The sequence below is a fragment of the Bos taurus genome, chromosome X, assembly GCF_002263795.3.
Source record: "Bos taurus isolate L1 Dominette 01449 registration number 42190680 breed Hereford chromosome X, ARS-UCD2.0, whole genome shotgun sequence".
Taxonomy (NCBI): Eukaryota; Metazoa; Chordata; class Mammalia; order Artiodactyla; family Bovidae; genus Bos; species Bos taurus.
Window position 1 is genome coordinate 56651818 of NC_037357.1, and position 6000 is coordinate 56657817.

Consider the following 6000-nt stretch of genomic DNA (forward strand, 5'->3'; position numbering starts at 1 on the left):
AGTATTCTCTAGATGTCTGTTAAAGCTAGTGCATTTATAGAATTACTCAAGTCTTCTATTTCCTTGATAATCTTCCCTCTATTTATTCTATGCAATATTGATAGTGGAGTATTGAAATCTCCCATTATTATTGTGGAACTGTGTTTCTCACTTCAGTTCTGTCAATTTTTGCTTCATATATTTTGGGGCTTGATTTTTTGGGGGAACTTATATTTATAATTGTTATATATTCTTGAGTGTTTGACCCTTTTTAAAATTACATATTGTCCTTCTTTCTTGCTTATACCAATTTTTATTTTAAAGTCTATTTTGCTTGATATTAGTATAGCCACTCTAGTTCTCTTTTGGTTTGTTTGCATGGAACATATTTTTCCATCCTTTTATTTTCGACCTGTTTTTGGTGAGTTATAAATGAGTCCATTAAAGACAGCATATACCTGAATCATAATTTTTAATTTCTGTTCTGTCATTCTTTGACTTTTAATTGGGAATGTAATCCATTTGCATGCACGCATGCTTAGTTGCTCAGTCATGTCGACTCTCTGTGACCCCATGGACTGTATCCCTCCAAGCTCCTCTGTCCATGGGATTATCCCGGCAAGAATACTGGAGTGGATTGCCATTTCCTTCTCCAGATCTTCCCAACCCAGGGATTGAACCCACATCTCCCATGTCTTCTGCATTGGCAGACAGATTCTATACCACTGAGGCACCTGAGAAGCCTTTGACTGATTTACATGTAATGTAATTACTGGTAAGGAAGAACATCCTTCTGCCATTTTGCTATGTTTTCTATATGCCTCACTTCATTTTTTTTATTGTTGTTGTTCTCAGTTTGTTCATTACTGAATTCTTTTGTGTTCAATAGATGTTTTATAGTGTACCATTTAAATTCTCTAGTCATTTTTTAAAATATATATTTTCAAGTTACTTTCTTAGTGGTTGCCCTGGGAGTCACAATTAACATTCTAATCTATAGTAAACAAAGACCTGGAAAAACTCCTAGCTATCCAGAGTGAAGGTAGATGATAGTAAATACATATTCAAATTCTTATGATGTAGGGAGTTACACAAAGTTAATTTGTAAATATTCAACGTGTCCCAAGGCTATGGTTTCTGTACAGATCCTACCTTAAGAGTTTTTCCAAGGTTACGAATCTGGAAAATGGAACATGGACTGGAGACTTCAGCTATTATCTGATTTAAATTTTCTCAACAATGTTGTCCCAGGGCAGTTTCCGAGTTATTTTACCATGACAGTTCATAGCCTGCAAATTTTCCATCAAACTTTATTCCAGAGAGACTGGAGAGACCAAGGGACAGTCTCCATAACCTGTTTCTCCCAATATCCTTTATTTTTTCAGAGTCTGATGCTTTAATTGAAGTTTGCTCAAGGTTTCATAGAAGTAATCTGGATTATCCAGATGAAGTCTTTGATTTGTTGAGTCAATTGAACTTGGATGAGAGGCACTCTGTTTATCATACTGGTCAGCCAAGGCATTTTCTTTCACCTCATGGGTTTGTTCTTTAGTGTGAGCATGGACTTTAATTATAGTCACTTTCTTGGAGAGGAGCATGATATCTAATAAAACTTGAATGTGATCACACTGCTTATCGTAAGTACCAGCAGCTATTAGGAAGTTCTCTTGTTTCATTAGTATACCAAAATAATAAACCACACCAAAGGCATTTATTTCTGCGTGTATGTTAGCCCTTTCATTCTTTGCTGACTGATAGGCTAGAATCAATCCTATAAGTTCAGCTAGTCATAGTAAGTGGACTTCAGGAAAATATTTATATTAAATAAGCTCTTGGGAAGTGGTAATAGCATAACTAACTTGAGTAGATACTTGTTCAGTGTCAAGGTGTAACTTGTCTACAAAAAAGTCTAGATTTGTTTTAAATGATTCATTTTTAAAAAATTATTTTATTTATTTATTTTTGGCTGTGCTGGCTCTTCATTGCTGCACAGGCTTTTCTCTAGTTGTAGCGATGGGGGTTACTTTCTAGTTGTGGTGTGCGGGCTTCTCATTACAGTGGCTTCTCTTGTTGTGGAGCATAGGCTCTAGGGCACATGAGCTTCAGTAGTTGCAGCACGTGGGGTCATTAGTTGTAGCTTCTGGGCTGTAGAGCACAAGCTCAATAGTTGTGGTGCACCGGCTTAGTTGCTCCTCTGCATGTGGGATCTTCCTGGATCAGGGAACTGTGTCTCCTGCATTGGCAAGCAGATTCTCTGCCACTGAGCCACCAGGGAAGCCCTAAGTTTGGGTTTTGTGGAGACGTTTCAAGGAGCTAAGAAAGAGACAGATGGAGTTCTTAGTTTAAACAGTCATGAGATTTTCACTTCTCTGGAGGAGGGAATAAGATAGGTGGATTAAGATCATGACAAAGAGATATATGAATGGATTAAAAATGTTTTCTTTATTTTTGTGTTTGTTTTTTATGCATTGTTTCTGTGAAAAGTATTAGAAACCTATTACAGTACAGTACTATATAGCCAATTGTGTTAGTTGAGTACCTAGGCTAACTTTGTCAGACTTATAAATAAATTGGACTTACAGACGTGCTCTCAGAAGGGAACTTGTTTGTATGTAGGGGACTTATTGTATATTAATTATATCTTAATTTTGAAAATGAGTATTACTTCTGTAGAAGGTAATATGAGCTGAGGACAGGAGCAGCAGTTCATGGGAAGTGAATCTGAAAGTAGAAAAATGTTGAGTGCTTTTGGCGAAACATTTAAACTTCATGAGGAACCATTAAGTAGAAAGGTAACCCCCAAGATCAAATGCAGCTACAGTTATTGCTCTTAGATAAGAGGGATATGTTTAACTACCGGGTAGGGAGAAAGATTGTAATACCAAATGAGTTTCTGATTTCCGTTATGTTTCTGAGATGAAACGCCAAGAACTTGACCATCCCTTTTACGTTTGAATGTAAAAGTGAAAGTGTTAGTTGCTCAGTGGTTTCCGACTCTTTTGTGATTCTATGGACTGTAGCCCGCTAGGCTCCTCTGTCCATGGAATTCTCCAGGCAAGAATACTGGAGTGGGTAGCCATTCCTTCCTCCAGAGGATCTTCTTGACCCAGGGATCGAACCTGGGTCTCCTGCACTGCGGGCAGATTCTTTACCATCTGAGCCACCAGGGAAGCCCCTTTTATGTTTAAACAGAAAAAAAAAAAAAGCCTTTATAAAATTTGAGAGTGACCGAGAATGGTAGGGTTGTAGATAGTAGCCTTGAGTTGGTCCAAAGTTGACTCTGTAGTGCCCTCTGAAGGCAGAGGTTCAGGGGTGGGTGCCATTTTTAGTCTGTAATAGAAGATGGTAACTGATTCAGAAAAGTCAGGAATCCACGAACTGCAATATCCTCTAAATCTACTTAGTTGCCATTTGGTAATAAGGTGAGGGCAATTTTGAATGGCTGTACTTCTGTCTACTCAGAGGGATTTGCCTCCTTAGGATATACCATGGCTTAGGTAGTGAATCTGAATGTAACAAAATTGTAGTGTATTCTTACAAACTGTAGGTCCTTTTATAGCCAACATTTCTAAGAGATAAAGAGAGCCCTCTTGAGAAGAGGTGATATAAGGTGACTATAAGAGCAGCTCACCTGCGTATTGGATCAAGGTAGAGGAACAGACAAACTGTAATGCTTGGAGATCATGATTTAGAACCCGAGATAAGTATGAAGGGGCTTCAGGGAGGCCTTGTCGCATCACAGTCAAGGTGTACTGTTGGTTTTTCCATGTTAAAGTGAAAAGGTATTGGAAATCAGGATATAAGGCATCACCAAGGAAGACTGAACAGACATCTTCTACTATGAAGTACGTTGACTTTGGAGATATAGAAGCCAAGACAATGTGGGATTGGGAACCATAGAGAAATGTGGGATACTATACAGTTTGTACCTGTACATCATGGGATACTAATATGGTTTGTATCCTTACATCTTATACAAAGAGGTGCTTATGTCCATTAGGATGTTTTTAGTGGATGGATAAAAGTGTTGCAGACACTGGAACAAGGAATGATTAAACCTTTAACTATGAAATCTGTCACAGTGGGCTATACTCCTTCTTGTGCTTTGAGTTTTAAGCCCATTTAGGCAGAGGCATTTCAAGGTCAGTATTGACTTGTAAGGGTTCTATAGCCTTTATTTTTCCTGTATCTGTAGATAAGGGGGCCCCAAGGATATTGGGTAATGAAAAAATTAAATCAGAAAACGGAGGTAATTTTAGGGGGGAAGTGAATGGAGGGCTCAAGAGTAGTCTTCAGATACTACTCAGGTATTCAAGCAAAGCCAACCTAAGATGTATTATCAGAGTTTAAGAGATCAAGAAAAAGTCTTTTGGGTGTACACCTAATTGTAGTTTCCCATTGAGCCAAAAGGTCCCATCTGAATTGGTTAGAGAAGGTGGAAGGACTAAAGAGAAAGGTATGTTGAGAAGTTAAGTTTCTCAGGGTTAGTTAGGCAAAGTTAGAAGTTAAGATAGGCAAAGGGCTAAGCAAGACAGAGTTTGTTCAATTGGTAAATCCCACTATGGAGATTTTTTTATTATCCTAAGGGAGGGTGGTAGGAAACTAGAAGGAGTTAATGGTAGAGAGTGTGGCTCCAGTGTCTACTAAAAATGAGATTGAATGACCATTTATTAATTGTTGTTCAGTTGCTCAGTGGTGTCCGACTCTTTCTGACCCTGTGGACTCCAGCATGCTAGGCTTCCCTGTCCCTCACCATCTCCCAGAGCTTGCTCAAACGCACGTCCATTGAGTTGGTGATGCCATCTAACCATCTCATCCTCTGTCATCCCCTTCTCCTCCTGCCTTCAGTCTTTCTCAGCATCAGGGTCTTTTCAAATGAATTGGTTCTTCACATCAGGTGGCCAAAGTATTGATACTGAGCTTCAGTATCAGTCCTTCCAATGAATATTCAGGGTTAATTTCCTTTAGGATTGACTGATTTGATCTCCTTGCTGTCCAAGGGACAGCATTTATGATTAAATGGAGTTATTTCCCTGCTGATCCAAAGGCAATTAGGGATACTCTAGGATGTCTTCCTTGGAGGGGAGGAATTTGTTTCTTATTGAGCAATCTGTGTAGAGCTGCCAGGTAAAATACAGGAATTAAATTTGAATGTTGGATATGGAACAAATCATTTTTTAGTGTACGTGTGTCCCAGATATTTCAAGAGACATCCTCATGCTAAGATATTACTTGTTGTTTATCTGAAAAAAAAATCCTGTACTTTATCTTGCTAAATCTGGCAACCCTCGTTGGCCAAAGTGGGACAGTCGCAGGCCCAGTGTCATTTTCTCTGCAATATCTGCAGGTATTCAAATCTATCCATGTTATATTTGTGGAGGGCCTTTTATTTCCTTCAAGCTGTTCAACTCATTACTACATAAATCTGTGGTGTGTGGTGTTCTGTTTGTTTATTATGCTCTCCACAAAATGATGAACAAAAAGTGCTGGGCACCAAGTGGAACTCATGAATGGGTATAGTCTGCCAGCCTGTTTTATGCTTCCAATATTTCAGGCTTTAAAGCCTTTAACAAAGAATGTGCAGATTGCTGTAGAGGTGTTAGCATTAATACCCAACCCTGAATATTCTTTAGAAGGGGTTTCTGTTTGGTCCCTACAATTAGAAACAGATTCATCATGCTCTTGTTGACAGGTTTGGATTATTCCTTAGTCAGTAGAAGAGGGAAAACCTTCAGGGATTGCCTTGAAAAGACTTTCTCCTATCTCTATGACTTTTGCGTATCTGGAGAGTTCTGAAGGCAGGGACCTGAAGGTGAGAGGAAGCTAAGAAAGGGAAAGAGGAGAGAAAGAGGGCAGAGCAAAAGACAGAGAGCAGGAGAGGAGGAACGCCAGGAGGGAATTAGTTTATAAGAGTCAGTCACAGTTAGAAAGGAGAAGATCTTTGGGAAGAGAGAAGGCTGAGATTATTTTAAGAGAGAACTCAATAAATTGGAATTGTTCTGAACTGGTTATTTTCTCAGT